The sequence below is a fragment of the Lithobates pipiens genome, unplaced genomic scaffold (assembly GCF_037356315.1).
Source record: "Lithobates pipiens isolate NorthernLeopardFrog02 unplaced genomic scaffold, aLitPip1_a1.2 Scaffold_8, whole genome shotgun sequence".
NCBI classification, from domain to species: domain Eukaryota; kingdom Metazoa; phylum Chordata; class Amphibia; order Anura; family Ranidae; genus Lithobates; species Lithobates pipiens.
In genome coordinates this window covers 379,408,625-379,433,466 of record NW_027507903.1, presented here as the reverse complement: position 1 = coordinate 379,433,466, position 24,842 = coordinate 379,408,625, and the positions used below count along the sequence as shown (strand labels likewise).

The window sequence follows — 24,842 nt, the reverse complement described above, 5'->3', positions numbered from 1 at the left end:
AAAAACCCAAGTGTCCAGCTGCCTCTGAACACACGTTTAACAGCGTCTCGTGTGCATGGGGCCTACGTCTGTAACCACTTGCCGACCGCTGCTAGTCGATATACTTCGGCACAATGGTGGGCAAATGCGCATACATGTAGGTCCCCTTTAGTTGGCGGGGCTAGCAGTCACACGTGCCGCATACAGCGTGACCATGCCCACAGGTCCCGTGGACTTGATGTCTGCCGGTCTTGCGGCAATCGTGTCACGGAGCCGCAGAATGGGGAGATGCATGTAAACAAGGGATTTCCCCGTTCGGCCTTTTGACATGACAGAGATCACTGCTTCCTGTCATGTGAGTGGAATCCCATCCTCCCCACAGTTGATCGCCCCTAGTGTTCCCTGCCAGTGTCATTTACACAGTAATCATTGCATTTTTATAGCTCTGATTGCTGTATAAATGACAATAGTCCAAAAATAGTTTCCAATGTGTCTGCCGTAATGTCGCAGTCAAAAAACAAAAACAAAACAATAAAAATAAAAAATAAAAGATAGTGGTGATTATACCCAATACATGAAAAATACATTATCCAATTTCTAGTACGTTTTTCAGCACCCACATATACACACACACAATCATACATATATAAAAGATTGTGCTGAGAGCGCTAATCAGGAGTTGGTTGGCTGCTGGTTTTCCACTACCAAATGGCCGGCTTCTGTCAAGCAGACCGGTAAACACACAATCTGAAATGCCAGACGTCTTTCCTTTTTAACCAGCCGCTGTTTCCCGACATTCAGCCCATGTGTATGACATTCCAGTGACCCGAGTAGTGTGTGCATTCACAGATCCTCATGTCTATTGTTCTGCACAGATGGGACATGATATCTAGCCATATGTGACACCATTATAACCTAAGCCAGGGGTAGGCAACCTGGGGCCCTCCAGCTGTTGTGGAACTACATCTCCCATGAGACATTGCAAGGCTGGCGGTTGCAATTACTCTCCGAGGCATGATGGGACTTGTAGTTCTACAACAGCTGGAGGGCTTTAGGTTGTCTACCCCTGACCTAAGCATACTGCCATATGCCCTGACCCTTCTCAACTACTGATTTAACAGGGGAGAGAATATTCACTCCCCTCCACTTTTTTCGTCTTTTTTCCTCACCATCCCTCCACTTAGTTTTGTCATCCCTTCTTTTTCCTCCTTCATCTCCTACTGTTTCAGACCCACTTCTGGACCTTTTCCACCTGAAGTTTTCAATAAAGTATTACTAATCCTCCAATCAATAGCCACCCTAAATGCCAAACCTTTATTTCACAAATACAGCAGACACGCCTAATATGTATTTCCCTTGGCTCATAAATGGACATGTCTAGACATTTTGTTCTTCTGGCACTTCAATTGTAAAACAAGAACCTTAAAGTCCAAATCAGCACAAGGGACATTACTCACTATTAATTAGAGCACCTCAATGGATGTGTCTGGTAGGTTCAAATGCAAACCCGTGGTGTGTATGTGAGCCGCTAAGGCTGCTAGGAAGTGTAGTCCTGTGTCTGCTGGCTGGGAAGGAGCCCATCCACGCGTCGGACAATGAAAGATCGCTGCAGAATATGCCGGAAACAGCACATCAGAACAAGGCCAGGCCTCCAATGCATTTTACTCCTCTGCTCTGTTAATGGAGGACAGATGGCTGAATGTAAGGTCTGCCCCCTTGATTCATAGATCTTGTTTTATTCACTGAAACTATAGTACGCAATAAGGAAGGGAATGGTTGGGCACACTTGATGAGTGTCTGTGACAGGTCAATCGGATATATTAACCCCAGCTGCACCAGAAGATTACAGCAGCCGGATGGGGATTGATGAAGGAGTATTTCAATGAATGCAGGAGTAATCAAGGCAAGAGGCATATAAGAATAATAGTAAGTAATATCCCTTGTGCTGATTTTTTTTTTCTAAATTAAAGAGACTAAGGCTAGGTTCACATGTATGCGATTTGGATGCGCTATGAACCCTATCCATTTAGCATGACTTGTGAAAAAACATTGCTTTTTATTGTGCCTGTTCACATATGTCCGGAGTGCAGATTCAATGTGAATTGAAGAGTCCTGTCAGTTTTCTGAGCAGTGTGCTGCGGGTCAGGTGTGAATTCAGGTCCATTGACTTCTATGGTAACGCTTGTTATTTGCCATGTAATTCAGCTGTGAACAGGATAAAATCATGACCTGAACCTGATGTAAACCTGACCTGATCAAAAACTAACCTAAAATCCTGAACTACTACTTTGTCAGTTAGCTTTGAAAACTGAGCTTTAATTTGCACAGCACATGTGTGAACCCAGCCTAAGGAGATCAACACTCTATATCAAGTGCATAATTATTAGTCAGCATATTTTCCTCTGGCAAACTGGGCCAAAAAAGAGAATTGACCATGAAAAGTCAAAAATTCCAAAAAGTCTTTCAGAGGGATTTAAAATTGCTAAAATATTGGGGCGTGATCACAGAACCAAACGTTTTGTTGCAAATAGTCAACAGGGTTGCAAGAAACTCATTGAGAAAAAAAAAAAAAAAAAAAAAAAAAAAAAGATTTAACTGCCGAAGATTTAGGAAAAAAATCAATCAGGAAGCTACCAAGAACCCATTATCCTCCAGTGTGGTCATAGTCCAGAACTGCAACGTATCTGGAGTGCCTAGCAGTACAAGGCGTTTAGTGCTCAGAGACATGGCCAAGGTAAGCAAGGCTGAAACCCCACCACTGAACAAGACACATAAGTTAAAATGTTAAGACTGGGCCAAGAAATATCTGAAGACAGATTTTTCAAAGGTTTAAAGCATTTATTAACCTCAAAAAATAAAGATCCTCTTCCCTTAAAAGCATGTTATGCATTGTAAGCTCTAACAAGCAGGGCCCTCTGATTCCTCTTGTACCAAATTGTAATGTCTGCCCTCATGTTGTAAAGCGCTGTGCAAACTGTTGGCGCTGTATAATAATAATACAGCACAGTGCTTGTGCTATGTAATTTGGCCCCCTAAAAAAACCTGGCTAATCCTGGACGAATGAGGTCGGTTGATGGGTCACGGAGAGGAATTTTTTTTTTTTTTTTTTTTTTTTTTTTTTTTTTTAATTTTGTCTCTGTGCTGGCCTGGCCTGGTAGAACAGGGCCAGTTTTCCTGGCCTATCAGCGGCCCCACACACACACTATATCTGTGATGCCTGCACACTGTGCAGAAAAATATACGTTGATCCACCTCTGCTGCTAACAGAATGAAAACGTATACAAAAACCTGCCGTTCCTCCTTCCAGAAACCACTTAAAGAGGAAGTAAACCCTTCCAAACAACTTGGACCTATAGGTAAGCCTAGATTAAGGCTTACCTGTAGGTCCAAGCAATATCTCCTAAACCTATATGGTTTAGGAGATATTTGCCCGAAAATGGGCACCGCTGTCTACGGCGCATGCGCCGTAGACAGCGGCGCGCAGGCGCACTATATGCGGCAAATCCAAGAATGGATTTGCCAAATTTGTCGACTCCCGTGCGCATGCGCGGGAGTGACGTCATCGCGGCTTCGCCGTATGACAGCGGCGGAGCTGCGAGGCGCGACTCCCGTGCGCATGCGCGGGAGTGACGTCATCGCGGTTGCGCCGCTGTGATTCGTCGGAGCTGCGAGACGCCACAAGCAACATGGATGCGGCGGACTACAGGGGACAGCGGCGACTTCGCTGGCTCCTGTGTCAGGTAAGTGACACATAATGAGCTACTATGCGATGCATAGTAGTCCATTATGCTTTACCTTTGCAGGGAAAAAAAGAGGAAGTAAACCCATCAGGGTTTACTTCCTCTTTAACAGCATGTGATAGCAGCAGAGGGGGACATGCAGCTTATGTGGGAGGGGAGGGCATGCAAAGAATGTAAACAAGGGAGGAAATAATTAGATAGGGAGGTAATCTGTAGACCAGCAGGGAAAAATTAGACAGGCCTAAAAACACTGCTTGAGATTTTGGTGCAGCAGATGGAATATGTTGTCAGCTCAAACAAAGTTAGGAGTACACTGGCTTTCTAATACATCAACAGGTATTTTTCTGTACTTTCAGTATTGTTCAAGGGATAAAACAAATATAAAATATACAGTTTTTATGTTGTGCAGACATATATTTTTAAGTGTAGCTAAGCTCCAAAACAACATTTTAATATATTGCAATTTACCAGACCTGCTGACCCTGACACAATAACACAATTCATAACCTCAGTGGACAGTGCTTACTCACTGTACTGATTATTTGGAAGAGTAGCATTGTCAGACTAGAAGAGGAAGTGTTAGGACTACAGAACACCTTCCCTTTTCCTTATAAAAGGGTCTATTCGCACAGCAGATTAACCATGCTCTGAGTTTCAGCAGAAAAAAAAATAAAAAATCTGCATATTCCTGCAGCTGGAATGGATAGGTGTGTGTGAATAACTGTGTGGTTGTCTATGTGGTGTCTGCAGCAATTGGCGATTGTTCACACAGCCAGACTGCATACACCCACTGATAAAGGTGAATCTTCCAAAATATTACTTGGAAAAAAGTTGATCAACTGCTGTCGATCGGAGACTGCCACTCAAATTTCAATCGGTGTATGGCCTACCTACTTTTAAGTGCTAGTTCACACCAGACGCAATTCCATTCAGTTCCGTGTTTTTTTTTTTTTTTGTTTTTTTTTCTGCACTAAAAATGCATGCACAGTGTTTTCCATGGAAGGCTCTAGTTCACACCATGAAGTCAGTTTCTGGTGCAGAAACTGACCGAAAAAACAAAGAAAAGGCACCTCTAAGTGTAGAATTAAAAGCCGTTTCATTTCCCCAAAAAGGGGTTAAAACTTACAAGATATGTAGACTGGCAGAGCATATCATTAATATCCATGTAGGTGGTCCGGCATGAATGCAGTGGTCACTGGCATATACCAGTTCTTTAGGCTGTGTGTGTCCAGTAGCAGGGAGGTCCAGGGGATGCCAACAGGAAAAACAGCAGGGAGCTCCAAGAGATCTGACAGGCCAGCCTGCAATCAGTCTCAAAACACAAGGATCCTGGAAGTGGCGGCAGGAGACAATAACCAGCAACCAGCGTGGACCACAAACAGAAAACAAAACAGGAAGCAGTCATCAAAGAGGGCTGCATTTCAGAACATCTCATTGGTTCCTTTATCAACCTGATGAGTGTGTGTGTATGGGACTAATTTATACTACCTGGGCGGACCTTAGGGGCAGGAATATGTAAATGGAGCGTTATCACAATATAAAGGTATAGGACAGGAGGAGAAACAGAAACAAAATCCCTATCCAAACAAAAAAAAAAATATATGATTTCATACAGAACAACAACCAATAAGCGACACTTAAAAATAAAAATAAACATAAGATGAGAATCAATATTTTTACACAGTCTTCAATAATGCTTAAGACTAGGCATATATATAAGACTGAAGGGGAGAGAGTAGGGAAAAAAAGGGAGGGGCAAAAGAAGAAAGGGAATAAAGGGGCAAAGAGAAAATATTTCGAAAAATATCTAGGGCAAAAAATATGTATAAATATATTACCTATATATATATATATATATATATATATATATATATATATATATATATATATATATATATATATATATATACATACCGAAACGGTTAAAATTATTTAAAAATATTTAAAATAATATACTAATAGAAAATTATATACTACTAAAAAAAGAAACCTCCTCCCCCTGGTAGCTCTATTCCCACTTTTTCAGCTATCTCGGATATGTACCAATGCCGCAAACCATTATGCAAAACCTGCCAGTTTGTGAGACATGGCCAGAAGGATTTTGTTGTAAAAGGAAAAACATACCCTATCAAGGGTTTTCACACATGCTCCACTGACCATGTGGTATACTGTCTAACATGTCTTTGTGGCTTGTTTTATGTAGGGAGAACCATTAGGCCACTTCGCAAGCGCTTCGGCGAGCATCCCCGTTTCATCGCCAGTGGATTCGATAATCACAGTGTTCCTAGGCATTTCCTCAAGTACCATCAAAGATCTACACATGGTTTAAGGGTCTGGGTCATTGAGACAATGCCAAAGAACCTCCCCTCAGCCGAACGTTTCAGAAAACTCTGTCATAGAGAAATGTTTTGGATTTTTACTTTAAATGTTCTTGCCCCTGGAGGGTTGAACGAGGACTTTGAAACTAGTGCCATTCTCTAGATTCCTCCTTTCCTAATATATTTGTGCAAGATTTTTTTTAGTAGTATATCATTTTCTATTAGTATATTATTTTAAATATGGTAAATATTTTTAACCACCTCAATACAGTGCAGATACACCCCCTTCCTGACCAGACCAATTTTCAGCTTTCAGCGCTCTCACAGTTTGAATGACAATTACTCAGTCATCCTACACTGTATCCATATGAAACTTGCGTCCTTTTTTCCACACAAATAGAGCTTTCTTTTAGTGGTATTTAATCACTAGTGGGTTTTTTATTTTTTGTGCTATAAATAAAATAAAACGTAAATTTTGTGAAAAAAATGCCTTTTTCTTCGTTTCTGTCATAAATTTTTGCTAATTAGTAATTTTTCTTCATAAATTTTGCCCAAAATTTATACTGCTACATATCTTTGGTAAAAATAACCCACATTAGTATATATTATTTGGTCTTTGTGAAAGTTATAGAGTCTACAAACTATGGTGCCAATCACTGAAAATTGATCACTTCTGATCAGGCCTTCAGTACATCAGGTACTCTCATTTCTTGAGACACTAACAAGTCAGGAAAGTACAAATACCCCCCAAATGACCCCTTTTTACAAAGTAGACATCCCAAGGTATTAAGTAAGTAGCATGGTGAGTTTTTTTAAGTTGGCATTTTTTCCCACAATTCTTTGCAAAATGAAGATTTTTTATTTTTTTTAATTTTTTTTTACTAAATTGTCATATTATCAGGTTATTTCTCACACACAGCATATGCATACAACAAATTACACCCCAAAATACATTCTGCTACTCTTCCCGAGTACGGCGATACCACATGTGTAGGACTTTTACACAGCCTGGCCACATACAGAGCACTAACATTGATGTAGTACCTTCAGACGTTCTACGAGCAAAAATTACGCATCTCATTTCTCAACCACCTATTACACTTTTGAAGGCCCTGGAGTACCAGGACAATGGAATTTCCCATAAAATTACCCCATTTTGGAAAGCAAACACCCCAACGTATAATCTGTGAGGCATAATGAGTCTTTTGAACGGTTCATTTTTTTCCAGAAGTTTTTGGAATATGTGGAAAAAAATTAAAACGCATTTTTTTTTACACAAAATTGTCAATTTATAAGATATTTCTAACACATAGCATGTATATAGCAAAAATTACACCCCAAAATACATTCTGCTACTCCTCCCGAGTATGGCGATACCACATGTGTAGGACTTTTACACAGCCTGGCCACATAGAGAGGCCGAACATTGAAGTAGTACGTTCAGGCGTTCTAGGAGCATAAATGACACATCTCATTTCATTCCTACCCATCACACTTTTGAAGGTCCTGGACCACCAGGACAGTGAAATTACCCACAAAATGACCCCATTTTGGAACTCAAACACCCCAACGTATATTCTGAGACATGGGCTGCAAATAGGTACACGGGTACTCTGATGGCCTGGTGACAGGTACTCGGGTACTCTGATGGCCTGGTGACAGGTACTCGGGTACTCTGATGGTCTGGTGACAGGTACTCGGGTACTCTGATGGTCTGGTGACAGGTACTCGGGTACTCTGATGGTCTGGTGACAGGTACTCGGGTACTCTGATGGTCTGGTGACAGGTACTCGGGTACTCTGATGGTCTGGTGGCAGGTACTCGGGTACTCTGATGGTCTGGTGGCAGGTACTCGGGTACTCTGATGGCCTGGTGGCAGGTACTCGGGTACTCTGATGGCCTGGTGACAGGTACTCGGGTACTCTGATGGCCTGGTGACAGGTACTCGGGTACTCTGATGGCCTGGTGACAGGTACTCGGGTACTCTGATGGCCTGGTGACAGGTACTCTGATGGTTTGGTGACTGGTATTTGGGTACTCTGAAGGGCGGTGACAGGTACTCATATGGACTGTGACAGGTACTCGGGTACTCAGATGGACTGTGACAGGTACTCTGGTACACAGATGGACTGGAACAGGTACTCGGGTACTCAGATGGGCTGTGACAGGTACTTGGGTACCCTGATGGACTGTGACAGGTACTCGGTACTCTAATGGACTGTGACAGGTACTCGGTACTCTAATGGACTGTGACAGGTACTCGGGTACTCTAATGGACTGTGACAGGTACTCGGTACTCTAATGGACTGTGACAGGTACTCGGGTACCCTGATGGACTGTGACAGGTACTCGGGTACCCTGATGGACTGTGACAGGTACTCGGGTACCCTGATGGGCCGTGACAGGTACTCGGGTACCCTGATGGGCCGTGACAGGTACTCGGGTACCCTGATGGGCCGTGACAGGTACTCGGGTACCCTGATGTGCCGTGACAGGTACTCGGGTACTTTGATGGGCCGTGACAGGTACTCGGGTACTCTGATGGGCCGTGACAGGTACTCGGGTACTCTGATGGGCCGTGACAGGTACTCGGGTACTCTGATGGGCCGTGACAGGTACTCGGGTACTCTGATGGGCCGTGACAGGTACTCGGGTACTCTGATGTGCCGTGACAGGTACTCGGGTACTCTGATGGGCCGTGACAGGTACTCGGGTACTCTGATGGGCCGTGACAGGTACTCGGGTACTCTGATGGGCCGTGACAGGTACTCGGGTACTCTGATGGGCCGTGACAGGTACTCGGGTACTCTGATGGGCCGTGACAGGTACTCGGGTACTCTGATGGGCCGTGACAGGTACTCGGGTACTCTGATGGGCCGTGACAGGTACTCGGGTACTCTGATGAGCCGTGACAGGTACTCGGGTACTCTGATGGGCTGACAGGTACTCTGATGGGCTGTGACAGGTACTCAAATACTCTGATGGACTGTGACAGATACTCTGATGGACTGTGATTGACAGGTACTATGAGGGGTGGTGACAGGTCCTCTTTATTGGGGGGGGGGCAATCAGTATGATTGGTGTACACTGTATGCGGTAACGAGATGTTACCGCAATCTCCTCCTCACACACGATCGGTGTGTGAGGAGGAGAACCCGGTAACATCCCGTTACCGCAGTTTGTTTACATTTTTGTGATCGGCTGTGAAAGGATCACAGCCGATCACGTGGGTAAACAGCCGGCCAATGGCTGTTTACCAGCGTCGGTGACGAGCAGTGTTCCCGGGGAACACGCCGCCACCGACGTGCACGCGCAGCGCGCTCTCGATCGTGCGCATGCGCCGTGCACGTTCGGGGTGTGACCATCTGTGATCGGCCGTGACTTCATCACGGCCGATCACGTGGTAAACAGCCATAACGAATGGCTGTTCACCCCCTTCGGTGGTGAGCGGTGTCTCCGTGACACGCCGCCACCGAAGAAACAGGGATGCGCGCGCTCGATCGCGCGCATTCCCTGTTTAAACGGGAGGCCGTCATATGACGGCCTCCCGCCACAATAGGTGCGCCGCCTGGCCGGCGGTCAGCAACTAGTTAAATAATTTTAACCATTTCGGTATGTATATATAATTTTTTTTATTATATATTTAGCTAATATATTTATACATATTTTTTGCCCTAGATATTTTTCAAAATATTTTCTCTTTGCCCCTATATTCCCTTTCTTCTTTTGCCCCTCCCTTTTTTCCCTACTCCCTCCCCTTCAGTCTTATATATATATATATATATATATATATATATATATATATATGCCTAATCTTAAGCATTATTGAAGACTGTGTAAAAATATTGATCCTCATTTTAATTTTATGTTTATTTTTAAATGTCGCTTATTGGTTATTGTTCTGTATGAAATCATATTTTTTATTTTTTGTTTGGATAGGGATTTTGTTTCTGTTTCTCCTCCTGTCCTATACCTTTATATTGTGATAATGCTCCATTTACATATTCCCGCCCCTAAGGTCCGCCCAGGTAATATAAATTAGTCCCATACACACACAGTCATCAGGTTGATAAAGGAACCAATGAGATATTCCGAAACGCGTCCCTCTTTGATTGCTTCCTGTTTTGCTTCCTGTTTGTGGTCCACGCTGGTTGCTGGTTATTGTCTCCTGCCGCTGATGTCACTTCCAGGATCCTTGTGTTTTGAGACTGTGATTGCAGGCTGGCCTGTCAGTTCTCTTGGAGCTCCCTGCTGTTTTTCCTGTTGGCATCCCCTGGACCTCCCTGCTACTGGACACACACAGCCTAAAGAACTGGTATATGCCAGTGACCACTGCATTCATGCCGGACCACCTACATGGATATTAATGATATGCTCTGCCAGTCTACATATCTTGTAAGTGTTTTTAACCCTTTTTGGGGAAATTAAACAGCTTTTAATTCTACACTTAGAGGCGCCTTTTCTTTGTTTTTCTGTTTCCTATTCAGAGATTGCTTCTCTCCATAAGTGCAGCCCTAAGTGTAGAAGATACCCTATTATAGACTTTCTGGTTCATAAAGACATCTGTTTTCGCTTGGTCCTGAAGTTCAGTGCGCCCTTACAAACTGTATCTGCAGAAACTGACCGGTAACTGACTGCATGGTGTGAACTAGAGCCATTGAAATACATTGAAAACACTGTGCATGAATTTTTAGCAGGAAAAAAAAAGCGCATGGAACTGAACGGACCTGCGTCTGGTGTGAACTGGCCCTAAGGTGCAGTTGTGTTTTTTTCTGCACCAATACAGTCAGTTTATGCACCAGAAACCAACCAGAAACTGACTGCATGGTGTGAGCTAGAACCATTGGAATACATGGAAAACACTGTGCATGCATTTTTAGCGCAGAAAAAAAAGCAAACGGAACTGAACAAACTGCGTCTGATGTGAACTGGGCAGTTCACACCACATGCAGTCCAGTGCCTTTTTTTTTTTTTTTCTGCATCAAAAACAAATGGAAAGTAGGCTATATGGTTTTATAGCATAGTTCACACCAGTGCATTCCAGTTCCAGAAAAAAAATAGAACATGCTGCATTTTTCCTGCACTGGACTGTACTAGAACACTGTAAAACGGATCAAAAAACACACTGGAATGCACAATCTAAATGCACCAAAACCGCACTGCAACACACTTATACACTTATCCTCCATGGGGGGGGTGGGGGAGGGGAGCACTGGACTGCATCAAAAATGCACCAGAATGCATCAAAAACGTGCATGCAGAAAAGCACCTGGAACGCATCTGGACTGTGTTTCTATAGTGTGAACTGGCCCTTAAATTTAGTTTAATGATTACTATAGTGGAAATAGAATCAACTACCTCCTGAAACCTCTAAATCTCATATGTCAACTTCTGTGAGAACAAAATAGCAGCTGCCAATTCAGTTTAGAAAACAGAACAGGGGCTCAAAAAAGCATACAAAAAGCACAAAGCCAATCCATATGTCAAAGAAACATACTGATAATAAAAAGCAGTACCCAAATGTGTACTGTATAGAATGCATCAATGATTAAACAAAAGTAATTGGACAGGACCTCTGATCTACCATCAACAAAATGTTTACTAACTTGTATTCCAAACTTACCGCTGGAAGAAGAAATAATTTGATATTGGTTTGCTAACAGTGTTTTATCGTATTGCAATCCTCCCCCAACTGCTGTAATGTCATTTGTAGCTTTACTGGAAGCGTCATTCTGATGAGATTTCAATACTGCTCCATGAAGAAAAGAAAAGGAAAATAAACCTGTAAATAAAGAAATAGCCCCTGATTGGTTTCTTTCTATATTTTAACTGTTACATGTTTTACAAGCCCAAGAAAAAAAGTCTATTAGTACTGATAAAAATAAACTTGTGCTGCATTTCACAGTGTAGTACGAGTGCATCCATTTATAGAAGCTATTGACTAAAAATAGCCAGTGAGACAGACTTACTAGAAACTGAGAGGAATTATTGGGAAATTCAGGAACTCATACCTTCAATGATTATTACAAACAGGATCTTCATTAACTTCATACTTGTCCCAAGGTGTGTTGAAAAGAAGCAATGTTTTTGGGCAGTCCTGAGACACACAGGGCAGAACGTGCGTGGTGATCCTTACAGCCTGGATAGTGTGAATACAGTGGCTGCCCCCTTGTGTATGCAGCGATGTAGTGTAGCATGGATTTCCTTAACCACTTAAGCCCCGGACCATTTTGCAGGCCAAAGAATAGAGCACTTTTTGCAATTCGGAACTGTCGCTTTAACTGACAATTGCGTGGTCGCGCGATGTGGCTCCCAAACAAAATTGACGTGGTTTTTTTTTTCCCCACAAATAGCGCTTTCTTTTGGTGGTATTTGCTCACCCCTGCGTTTTTTAGTTTTTTTTGCACTATAAACAAAAAAATCGCCAATTTAGCATTTTTTTTTTTTTTTTTTTTTTTTTTACATTTTGCTATAATAAATGTCCCCAAAAAATATATAAAAAAAAAACTATTTTTTTTTCCTCAGTTGAAGCCGATACATATTTTTGGTAAAAAAAAAAAAAACTATAGAGTTTACAAAATAAGGGATAGTTTTATGGCATTTTTATTATTCATTGTTTTTTTACTAGTAATGGTGGCAATCAGCGATTTTTTTATCGTGACTGCGACACTATGGCGGACACATTTTTGACACATTTTTGGGACCATTGTCATTTATACAGCAATCAGTGCTATACAAATGTACTGATTCCTGTGTAAATTACACTGGCAGCAAAGGGGTTAACCACAAGGTGACAGTGTAGGGGTTAAGTGAGCCCTGGGGAGTGTTTCTAACTGTGAGGCTGTGTATGATCACAGGGAGCAGGGATCAGTGACTGTCACTAGGCAGAACGGGGAAATGCTTGTTTACATTAGCATCTCCCTGTTCTTCCTCACCGTGAGACGATTGCGAGTATCCCTGTTGCGATCCAGTCGACGGGTCCCACGATCGGACTAAGGGTAGTCCTGACCGGCGCGCACACGATGGCATGGCGGAAAATTTAAAGGGATGTACCGGTATGCCCATTTGCCTCTCCGTGCCATTCTGCCGATGTACATTGAGATATATCATCTGTGAAATATTTTCAAATAGCATGCACTACAGGTGAAGTGCATTGGTCAATGACTGAATGGTAGAATCAACGTACAAACTGCACATTCATGCAAGACTGTTAGCCCCCGTACACAGAGTCAGACATTCCGGCAACTAAATCCGTCGGAATTAGTCCGGAAGTGGTGTTCCATATACACCGTCGGACTCAGTTGTGAGAATTTCCGGTTGCCAAGAATGTGGGCCGTAAGCCGCGTACGACGGGACTAGAAAAGGAAAGTTCAGCACCACGTCCGCCACCCTTTGGGCTCTTTCTGCTGATCTCGTGTTTATCGCGTGTTAGTAGAAGTTTGGTGAGAGACGATTCACGCTTTTCAGATTTGTGCTTCAGTTCATTACTGCTCTTCAGTTTGTGCTTGTCGGTGCGTATCTGCTTATCAGTGCGTGTAGTCAGTTAGCATTTGTTGCTCATTTTGGACTATATCTTGGTATAGTACGCTTTTGATTTTCATTGCTTATTGTCTGCTCGTTTCTGGTTATCAGGTCTTTCTTTCAGGCATTGCTGTTTATCGGTGCTTTCTGTTGTCCGTTCTGACCAGCCGACCATTTTTAAGCCATGTTTCGTGTACGTACTCATCGTAGAGTTTGTGCTGTGCAGGGGCTTGGTGTTGGGCTTTTAGCTTTGACACAAGCCCGGTCCATGAACAGGGCGAGGAGGAGTTTGTGGACCAAGAATTGGTTGCGGCAGCGTGACCAGTTCTCGCACATGCCTTTGCTCCGTGAGATCCGGGAAAATAATCCTGATGATTTCAGGAATTATCTCCACATGACGGACCCAGTTTTTCACCATCTGCTGGCTTTGCTGTCCCCTTATATCACCAGGCAGGATACCTGCAAGCGGCAAGCCATCACTCCGGAGCAGAGGCTCATAATATGCTGTGCCCCTTTGTCCTTTTTTTTTTTGGTATTATGACACTTCTTACCTGTCCGGTGGTCTGCCAATAGTGTAAGTAAGGAGGGGCTGGCCAAAGTATCACACATTGTTTCTGCATTCAGCTCTCAATGAAGTGGAGAGGGTTACCTATCCAAAACATCCGCCCCCCTCATTTTTTGCAAGGGCCCATCAGATGGGGGGATGGAGGGTGATGACTCTGATAAGGGGACCTTATATTTAGGCTTTACTCATTTCCCAAAATGTTATACTGATATTGTCCAAAAATGTTTGTATCTAATCTGCTTGCAATGTTGATGTGCAAAATTACTTTTTTTTTTTTTTCTTGTTTCACTCTAGTTTCCTTCAACGCCACAATGGCAGACTGTGGCCTCCCACTTTGCCAGCCATTCGGACTTTCCCAATTGTGGAGGTGCAATTGATGGGAAACACGTTTGCATCGTCCCACCCCCCCCAACTCGGGGTCCTACTATTATAATTACAAGGGGTTTAATAGTATTGTGATGTTGGCGGTGGTGTCAACGACCTATGACTTCCTGTATGTGGTCATGGGGCAAAATGGCCAGATGTCGGATGGTGGAGTGTTCGCATGGACGGAATTCTACTGGCGTCTCCAGAGTGGCAGTCTGGGCTTGCCACCTCCAGAGGAGAATCTGGAAGGACATTCATTTTTGTCGCGGATGAGGTGTTTGCTCTGTCAAACCATCTGATGCAGCCTTTCCCAATCAGGACCCTCAACCCGGATCAGAGGATCTTTAATTTCCAGCTGGCCAGAGCCAGAAGAACTGTGGAGAACACTTTCGAAATACTGGCCAGCCGGTTCCGCCTATTGTTGATGCCAATCCACGTGGCAGAATATAAACTAAATCATATAGTGCTTGCCTGCTGCGTTCTGCACAATTTTTTGAAAAAGCATTCCTCAAACTATGTGGTCTCAGTTGGCCCAGATGCAGACTTGCCAGAAAATGACAACCTCACGGCCCTTGAAGCTGCTCGTCCTGGCATGCGCCCGTGAGGTCAGAAACCAATACATGGAGTACTTTGTGGGTAGGGGGGCCATTGATATGCCAGACAATGTCTGAGAGACTTTTTTTTTTTAATACATTTTTCTTTGAAACTCCAATAATCTTTGTTTTCATTCATGGCTTGGCTTTGTTTTAAGGTGTCTCATAGGTATTTTTACTGCTTATTTATTTATTTATTTATTTATTTATTTATTTATTTTTGTGCCTTTTTTAACAGTGCAAACCCAAGTTCTGAGCAAGATGAGGCGACAGTCTCTTCTTCAGATAATCGTATTATGTTGTGGGTCTGCTACCCACACACACCTTGTTTTTGTTGATAATGTATGTAGTGCATTACTGACAAAAATATTGCTAATTTTCAGCACCATGGCAGAAATATGTGGGATCATGAAAATGGCGTGATTGAGGAAATGTAAACATCACTGTGGGTGTTATTTACTAAAGGCACATCCACTATGCACTACAAGTGCACTGCAAAAGTACACCTGAAACTGCACTTGGAGTGCAAAGTGGATTTGCCTTTAGTAAATAACACCCATTTTCATAGAAACCAACAACTTTACTCCAAATACTGCTTTTTCGCATTGAAAAAGGAAGCCACACATTGTTGATAATTTCACTTTTTACTCAAAGCACATTCACATGTGCGTTTTAGAAAAGGGTTTTACAACAAACCAACATATTTGGTGTATAGAAAACATTATTTTGGGTAACATTTTTATAACTTGGCGTTTTTGTGTAAACAGGCATGTATCAAAGCATAACATACAATAAACAGGAACTTACAAAGTTTAACTTTGAAAAGTGAAGACAATATCAGACATGAGTATGTACAACCTGTGCTGATATTGCCTTCATCAGATGGGGTGTCTCCCGTGGAAAAGCCAAATTTGGAAGATGCACACACATTGAGAATACAAAAGTGGCCAGTTTCCTCCTGATCCCATGCCTAATGTCAACATGTGCTATCTCCCATCATGGGGTATCAATGTACATGTTTTGGGGGTGCAACGCCTTCATCTCAGCCACTTTAGTAGAAAGGTAGGGGTTGCACTCACAAACACGTACATTGATCCCCCATGATGGGAGATAGTACATGTTGACACACTGTGTGCATCTTTTTGAAAAATATAAAAGTTTTGTGGAAAAATCAAAAACTATGCTAGCTAGTTTGGGGTGTTTCAGACTCTCCCCAAAACATCAATGATGTTGTTCATTTTCTGTTGAACATCATTCATGTTTTTCTGTATATTCTCTAAATCGCGATTGCACCTCATTATCTCCCCAATGAGTATCTGGGCACTTTCACTGGTAAAATGTGGTTCTTCTTCCACATCCCCTAAAAAAATAAAATAAACACACCATGTATTATAAATATTCAGACATACATTGATTTAGCTTACCGGAAGCTGTGGTCTCCGACAGTCACCTGTTGTGGTGGCAATTTGTCCAACTTCAACAACCTTTCCTTCCTCCTCCTCTGCTTCTGGTGTTGGTATTTCCCCTTCTTTGGGAGGTGTGGGGTCCCTGGTGTCCTCAGATGTCCCGAGTCATCGCTCCCCTATGAGAATGTAAAAAAGGAATACTTAGGACACAGAGGGCAGAAATAGGAATATGAAACATTGCTTGGAAGTGTCGTACAATTGCGTTTTTTGGCCGAGTTCAAAGTTGGGAACGTTATTTTTGACACTTTCTAAAGCTGGAATACTTACCTGCAGTGTGAAATGTAGTGACGTGTAAGTTGGAAAAACATTGTTTTGGGAGTGGGCTAACGAACAATGTTAGTACGAATGATTGAACCCATGAACTTGAAAGTGGCCATTTTAAACTGTACAACATTAAATCAAAGCACATGGAGCAGTATGCAAGCAGTAATAATAATAATATGAACCCACAACAACTACTTACTTTTTTGAAGAACTCGCTTGATCCGATCGTGCTCCCTGGGTTTCAGGTCTGACCAGCATTTTCTCAGTTGATCCTTGGATCGTCGTACCCCAAAATTCTTCTGAAGACTCTTCAAAACTTTAGTCATGATCTTGGCCTTTCTGATATTTGGGTTTGGGTAAGGTCCATACTTCCCATCATCGTCGTTCCTCTTCAATATGTCCAACATCTCTCCAAAAGACATATTTGAGGCCTTAAATCTTCTCCTCCAGGATTGGGACATTTCAGGCTTCGGGCTTTCCTCGCCCTCCTCCTCGTTAGTGGAACTATGATTGCGTACCTTCGTTGTCTCCGCCATTTGCTCTTCCCACTGCGCCGAAAGAGAAGGGGCGGGGAATAGTCTAGAAAGAACGTCGGGGCGGGCGGAGTTTCACGCATGCGCACTGTATATAAAGCACAACAAGCGTGTGTCGTACGTACGATCTGTGAGCAGAGTGAGGACGATCGTGCAAACGAAGGTACAATTTTTAGCTTGGTACATCACTAGCCTATACTGCTTCTATATAGGCCTATGTTGGGACAAGATTAGGAGAGCTTAGCATGGCATTATTAGGGTTTGTCTTGTGTTGTGTCTTGCAGACAAGATGGATCCCTTCAAACACTCAAATTTTATGGGGCTATTCATTGATCTGCTCAGGGAGCTGCCCTGCCTGTGGCAGAAGAACAACCCCTTTTTATAATGGCCTAAAAAAGAGGAAGGCAGCGCTGGAGAAACTTCTTGCTTTGGTGAAGATCATGGTCCCCACGGCAGACATGACCTATGTGAAGGGCAAAGTTGGTGCCCTGAGGAGTAGATATCTCAGGGAGCGAAAGAAGCACCAGAATTCCCTGAGATCAGGAGATCCACATGACATTTATTACCCCAGGATGTTGTACTACGAGAGGCTGCATTTTATGTCAGAACAGGGGGAACCCACGCCACCACTCTCCAGTCTTCCTTCAAGGCTTCCTTTGCCCCCAGCTGAGGCTTCCAATGTCCAACCTGGGCCTTCCAGCCAGCAACATGTGGAGGGGCCCAGCTTGAGACAGGTATGGCATTGTTCAACATATTTATTGTCGTACATTTAATGATGTTAACTAGCTGTTATTATTTTCATTTCAATCTGTTTATTAGAAGTTTAAGTAAACAAGAAAACATAAACTTCTCACGTAGCGCCCTCGCAGGGGCTATAATACATAAAAAAACAGACAAAAGGGCCAATTGCCCCGTTATACAAATAATGTAATGTAAACAGGGAGTGGCATCAAAGTTAGCCACAATATAAATTCTAAACCCCCTTTCGTCTATGAGGGGAGAACCCTTCATCCGCTACCCCTTGTCAAAGGGGGCGGCAGTGAATCTAAGAAGAGAGGCTACAAGAAGAGTAAAGGCAACAAAAGCACAAAGAAAGGAGGTTAGAGAAAAAAGAGGGAGAGGAGGGATAAGGGAACTTGGACGCGGGGGCCCCACCAAGGGGAGTCAAACCAGGCCTAGACACGCTGCATGAAGCGTAGGGAACTCATAGGAAATCCACAGCTCCCAGACTTTTAGAAATTTAGCATGTGAATTGTGTACAAGGCTGGACATACGTTCATGTAGAGGCATAGTGGTTATGCGTGTCTTTACTCCGTAGAACTCCACCCGTTGAGTCTTCCAGGCCTGGGCAATGGTCCGCTTAGCTGCTATAAATAGGTACATAGCCAGCTTCTGGTGAGGGCCTTGCAAACCTGGTATCGGACAATGTAATAGAGCCAGCTTGGCGTCCCTTCAGATCGTCAAGTGGAAGAGTGTCTGCAGCAAACCAAAGACCCTTGACCAGAACCCCACCAACTTCGGGCAAGACCACCATGTGTGTATAACATCTCCCCGCTGCCCACAGTTGCGGAAACATGTGTCAGCGCTTCCAGGGAAGGCCTGGGCAGTGCGGGCTGGTACCCAGTACCATCGAAACAATACTTTATATGCGGCCTCTAAGGTATTTGTATTAAATGAGCATTTGGCTACCATTCTCCAGGCCTTACTCCAATCTTCCAAATCTATAGAGGTCTGAAGGTCCTTTTCCCATTGGGCCATATATCAGTGGAGTGCTGATGGCGTTCGTCCATTCAGGGAAGAATAAATGGCCGAAATAAGGCCTGGGGACCCAGGGGCATGCTGGCATACATGCTCAAAAAAGGTTTTTTGAAATGGATAGGTGGACGTGCGAGGCAAAGCAGCATTCCAGTGCTTCAATTGAATGTAGCGATAATGCTCACTAGCCGGTGCCTCATGCTGCTCCCGGATAGCCTGGCAGGTGGGGAAGGAGCGTGTGGAGAGAAAGTTTAGAACACGCGGGTAGCCGTGTGAGGGCCACAGGAAAAGGCCTGAGGTTCCTCCAAACCTGGGGGGGAAGAGAGGGTTGCAAGTGATGGGGAGCAAAGGAAGGAAAGAGGACATAAAGTTGTTGGAGGAGCGGACAGAGTCCCAAATCTGCAAACCATGCAGCAGCATGGGGCTCAACAGAAGGGGGTGCTGCGCCCGGGGGAGCCAGAGTAGTGCTTGGAGAGAACAAGGGTCACAGTTAGGCACCTCCAAAAGCACCCATAAGGTAACATCCCTGGTTGCATGTAACATGGTCAATGGGGAGATCTGTGCCGCCGTGTAATATTTTGAGATGTTTGGAACCCCCAGGCCTCCCTGAAGCCTGTGGGTAAAAAGGGTCGCTCTAGATACCCTGGGTCGTTTGTTCACCCAGATAAATTGGAGGATCTTATTCTGAAGGAGGCGGAGGAAAAAGGCGGGAACTCGGACCGGCAGTCTGCGAAAATCATAAAGGACCTTTGGCAAAATCGTCATTTTCGCAGCCGCGATCCTGCCAACCCATGAAAGGGTGGGGAAGTGCCAGGCCTGCATAAGGGTGAAACTGTGCGCAACAGGGGATAATATTTGGCAATCGAGTGGGATGCCCAACGGTAGGGGAAATGGTCCTGAAGGCGTTGTACCAGGTCCATAGGAAGATTAATGTTCAATGCCGTGGTCTTGGAGGGGTTAATTTGGAGGCAAGAAAAGGTAGTGAACCGGTCCAATACAAGTTGCAGGTTGGGCAAGGAGATAAGTGGGTCAGAGAGAGTCAGGAGGGTGTCATCCGTGAAAAAACTTGTTTTATAATCCGACCCCGCGTAAGGAACCCCTGAGATGCTACCTTGGGCCCTGATCACCACCGCCAGCAGTTCCAGTGCTAGGATAAAAAGCGGCGGGGACAGGGGGCAGCCCTGCCTGGTACCCCGAAGAATGGAGAAAGGGTCAGAAAGAAAGCCTGCATATTTAACCGACGCTGACGGGGCCAAATGGAGGGCTTGGATCCAATTCAAAAAATGTACCCCAAAACCCCACCTAGTCAAGACAAAATGCAGATAATCCTAGGAGAGCGAATCAAATGCTTTATAAATATCTAGGGAGCGCAAAAAGCCCGGTATCTTACGTTGGTGGAGGATATGAATAAGATGGATGACCTTGCGAACATTATCCCCCACCTGGTGACCTGGCACAAAGCCCACTTGATCCCTGTGAATGAGGGCCTGGAGGTGTCTGTTGACTCGCATGCTCAGAATTTTTCCTAAGACCTTCAGGTTGACATTCAAAAGGGAGATGGGGCGAAACGATTGTGGGTCCGTGGCTTCCTCCAGGGACTTGGGGATCATAGTAATATGGGCCTTAAGTGAGTCTGGCAAGGGCCTTTCACCTTCTCGCCAGGAGTTGAAAAAGGAAGTCAGGTGGGGCGTGAGCAGGGGTGCAAAGGTTTTATAATAAAGACCCGTAAAGCCATCTGGGCCAGGCGCTTTAGACGGTTTAAGAGACTCGAGGGCCTGAGCGACCTCTTGTTCAGAGAGCATTCAAAGTGTCCGGGGCTTTCGGGGACAAGGAGGGGAGGCTAAACGTTTGAAACAATCTCTCGGCCCTTTCCTGATCAAAGGTGGCTGGTCTGCTATATAAAGAGAGAGAAAGGAAGCAAAATCGGCCACTACCTTAGCTGGGTTTAACATAAATCCCCCACCCCTCACCTGCAGACGAACCGGTCTGCATGGGCGCCCCACTGAATTAAGCTTTCTAGCCAGCATGGGACCTGGTTTGTTGGAGCTACTATAAAATTTGTACCTGGTCCAGCACAGGGCCTTTTCAGCCTGAGCGGTGGCTAGTAGGTCCAACTCAGTGACCAAATTGTCACGGACCCTTCTATTGGCTGTTATTGGGCACGCCTTCCAAGACGCATCCGCTGCCTCCAATAAAGAGTTCAACTCCCGTATCGGCTGCTCCCTGGCTTGCTTCATACGGGAGGCGATCTGAATTAAGTGACCCCTGACCGTCGCCTTGTGAGCTTCCCACAGGGCGACTTGGGATGTAACCAAGCCCACATTTTCTGCAAAATAAGTCTGAATGTGTGTTTGTACTTGGGAACAGGTATCAGGCGTGGTCAGTAGAGATTCATTAATCTTCCAAAGATAGGCCGGGCAGGAAAGTCCAGCCAGAGAAATTCCGAGGATCAGGGGGTCATGGTCAGACCATGGGGAGGTAGAAATAATAATTTTATAAACCAATGGCAAGGAGCTCAGGTGCCAAACACATGATCAATTCTACAAAAACTCTGATGGGGGTTTGAAAAAAACGTAAATTCCAGAGAGCCCGGGTGCTGCTCACGCCACATGTCCACCATGCCATATGATTGGAAAAGGTCACCCAGCGCTTGTTCTTGGGAGGCATTGTGGGATGGAGTTACGTCCCTGAGACTACGCCTATCCAGAGTGGAATTAAAAACTGAATTGGAGTCTCCCATCATAATCCATAGGCCTTTTTGGTGCCTGGCGATTACTTGAAGCAGATACGAGAAAAACATCTGCTGAAATGAATTAGGAGCATCCCACCAGGGTGACCTCCTGATCCCACAGGGTGCCTAGCAAGATTAAATATCTGCCCGTGGGGTCCGCTATTTCCCTAGAACAGTTAAATTGAATATTACGCCGAAACGCCATCAGCACCCCCCTATGTTTCTCGGGAGCAGAGGCCATAAAAAATACTGGATAATGGGAAGAAAGTATTTGGGAGACGAGGATTGGGAAAACCTGGTTTCCTGCAGACAGACCACGTCAATTGACTGAGATTTTAGATGGTGGAAGACCTTCGACCGTTTAGTGGGGGAATTAAATCCATGGATATTCTGTGAGAATCATTTCAACACATTCTGAACCATCTGGGGGTGGAAATAAATTTCATATAAATATACAGAAACCGACTGGCCACGTACCTACCTGGGTCCCGAGGCGAGGCACTCCGAGCCCAAGAGGGAGGGGGAAAGGGAAAGGGATAGTAAAGGAAAGAGAAGAAGAGGAGAGAAGAAATGAAATAGGCATATTAAACACTCAGTCACCAAATCTGGTGTCCCACGGCTTCCTAGCTACAGGACGCTAAGGGGGAGGTGGCTCTACCACCAACCACAAGGCTTGTAAGGAACAAAATATTAATCCAACAATAAAGAGACTGCCCCTGCACTGGGGCTATTTAACCCGGGCAAAATCAAAACAGAGGGGTCAGGCCCATCTCATGGTGCCCGTACCCGAATACCCGTACACAGAACACGTATAACAAATAAACAATTTAAAGTATTCCCCAACCGGCGTCCCTATGCAGTGAGCACCCGAGGGGAAGATGTAACCCCGGACCCCGAACGTAGCTCCCCTGCAGGGGCACCGCCGGGCCCAGAGTCCCCCAAAAAGGGTGGACCCCGCCAGGCCCAAAGCGGCGGACCCCCGGGAAGCCACCATCGTAGGCCCAACTCCGCCACCCCAGGGGGAAGCCCACCCAACAAGCCATATTGCACAAACAGCAAGGAGGGTGAAGGGATAAGGGGGGGGGTGAGGAAGAGGGCGGGAGCCGGGGAGGGAAAAAACAAAAAAGTAATAAAATATGGGGGAGGAGGGGGGAAGAGAAGGAGTAGAAGGGGGAAGGGAGAGGGTGGGAGAAGGGGGGAGGAGGGAAAAAGAGAGGGGAAGGGAGGGAGAGGAGGGGGAGGGAAGCTAAAGGGAAGGAAGGGAGGGGAGAGGCGGAGGACAAGGAGGGGAAACCGGAAGGGAGCAGGAGAGGAGGACGAAGGGAATCCACGGGGGAGGGGAGGGGGGAAAGGGAAGGGAGACCAGGGAAGAGAGAAGGGGTGGGGTCGGTATACCAGGCAGTCCCCAAGGTTCAATGAACAACCTGCATATTTCAAGGCATGGACTTTTTGCACACAGTAATCCCTGATATAAACCTCTAGAGAGGCTGTGTCTATCTCACTGGGGATATTTTCCTGCAAAAGGCAAGAAAGAAAATTAGAATAAAAATTAAAAAGCTTACCCCAGGAGAAGGTCTTCCAGTCATTCAGGGAGCCTAAATCAAGCCGGTCGGTCCGGGGTAGTCCAGGCCAACAACAGAGCACAAGGTCCTTCGGGATGGTTTCCAGAGGCTTGCAGGCCGGTTAGAAAAAATCAAGTAAAATAAAATTAGAATAAAAAAGAAAAAAAAAGGGTAAAAATATAAAAGCTTCAATAAAACAATAGCCAAGGCACAAACAGAGGTAAGTGCTACCAGGACGTGGCCGCATCATCCTGAAAGGAACCCAAAGTCAGTACAAGGCAAAAAAAAATTTTCATCAGGGGCCCGGGGGAGGCTATCAGCCAAAAAGGAAATAGTGAATGGGTGCACCCAAGCAATCCTCATCCCGGATCCGAGCGGGGGGATCGTGCAGGCGGTGGTGTGCCGGGCAGGGCCCGTTTTCGATTGTCGACTGGTTCCCACACACGACCCAAGCGTTTACAAGGGGGGCGAGAGCCCGCAGCCCTCTCCCCGCTGTTAGGAATCTCCGGTGGGGGGGAGCAAATGTAGCAATTCAAAGGTTGATTGGGCCTCCTCCACAGTGCGCACTGAATAGCTCCGTCCCTGGTGGGTGAATGCCAAATGAAAAGGAAAGCCCCAGGTGTACTTGATGCGGCGATCCAGCAGAACAGATGTAAATGGCTTCAGGAGTCTCTTTTGTACTGTCGTGGGGCCAAATCAGTGAAAAGTTGGTACCTGTGACCCTGGAAGCATAGGTCAAGCTTGTCCCGAGACACTTTAAGGAGAGTTTCCTTGGTGCGGAAGTAGGTAAACTTAATAATAATATCCCGTGGAGGACCCCCTTCTTCCCGGGGCCCCAGGGCCCGGTGGATCTGGTCAAACTCCATGCGATCTATAGGGATGGCAGGGACCAATTCTTGAAACAGAGCCGTGGCAGTGGAGGTCAAGTCCTCTATGGATTCGGGGGGGGTCCTCTGAGCTGAAGGTTCCCCCGTCTGGACCTATTTTCAAAGTCCTTTAATTTTAGGAAGGCTGCGTCTAGCTCCCTGCGGAGGCCTAGCAGGTCCTGCTTGTGGTGGTCAATAACTGTTGCCGCAGCCTCCATCCTATCCTCTAGGGCGTTTGTACGGCTGCCCAGCTCCCGGATCTCCTTAGTCAGATGGGCTGCTAGCTTGGAGGTAGCCGCTGACAATTCCTCCTGCAGCATTGTTTTAAAGCGTGCCAGCATGTCTGCATCCCTCAGAGCTGGAGTCACATAAGGCTGCTGGGCTCCCTGCAAGCTTTCTGCATCCGAAAGGGCCTCCATCTCACCTGAGAGCAGCGGGGGAGAAGAGTCCATGTCCGAGGCCTGGGTCTCTGGAGGGCTGTCCAGCAGGAAGGCCGCGAGGCTGGTACGCACGGCCTGGCGCCTCGAGGAGCTCTGCACGGTGCCCGATCTGCACCCCATGAAGTCTGTACTGTTCGCGGGTA

At 45.3% G+C, this 24,842-nt stretch overlaps 1 long non-coding RNA gene across 1 annotated transcript in view; it reads right to left on the bottom strand.

Annotated features, from left to right (window-relative positions):
- LOC143964103 (uncharacterized) overlaps positions 1 to 12,176 on the bottom strand; it is a 120,730-nt gene extending 108,554 nt beyond the window's left edge. The window contains exons 1-2 of the long non-coding RNA XR_013271070.1: positions 12,049 to 12,176; positions 11,661 to 11,819 (exon numbers count right to left, since the gene is read on the bottom strand). This is a non-coding gene — a long non-coding RNA (uncharacterized LOC143964103). The remainder of the gene's footprint in view (positions 1 to 11,660; positions 11,820 to 12,048) is intronic.
- Positions 12,177 to 24,842: the final 12,666 nt, after the last annotated feature.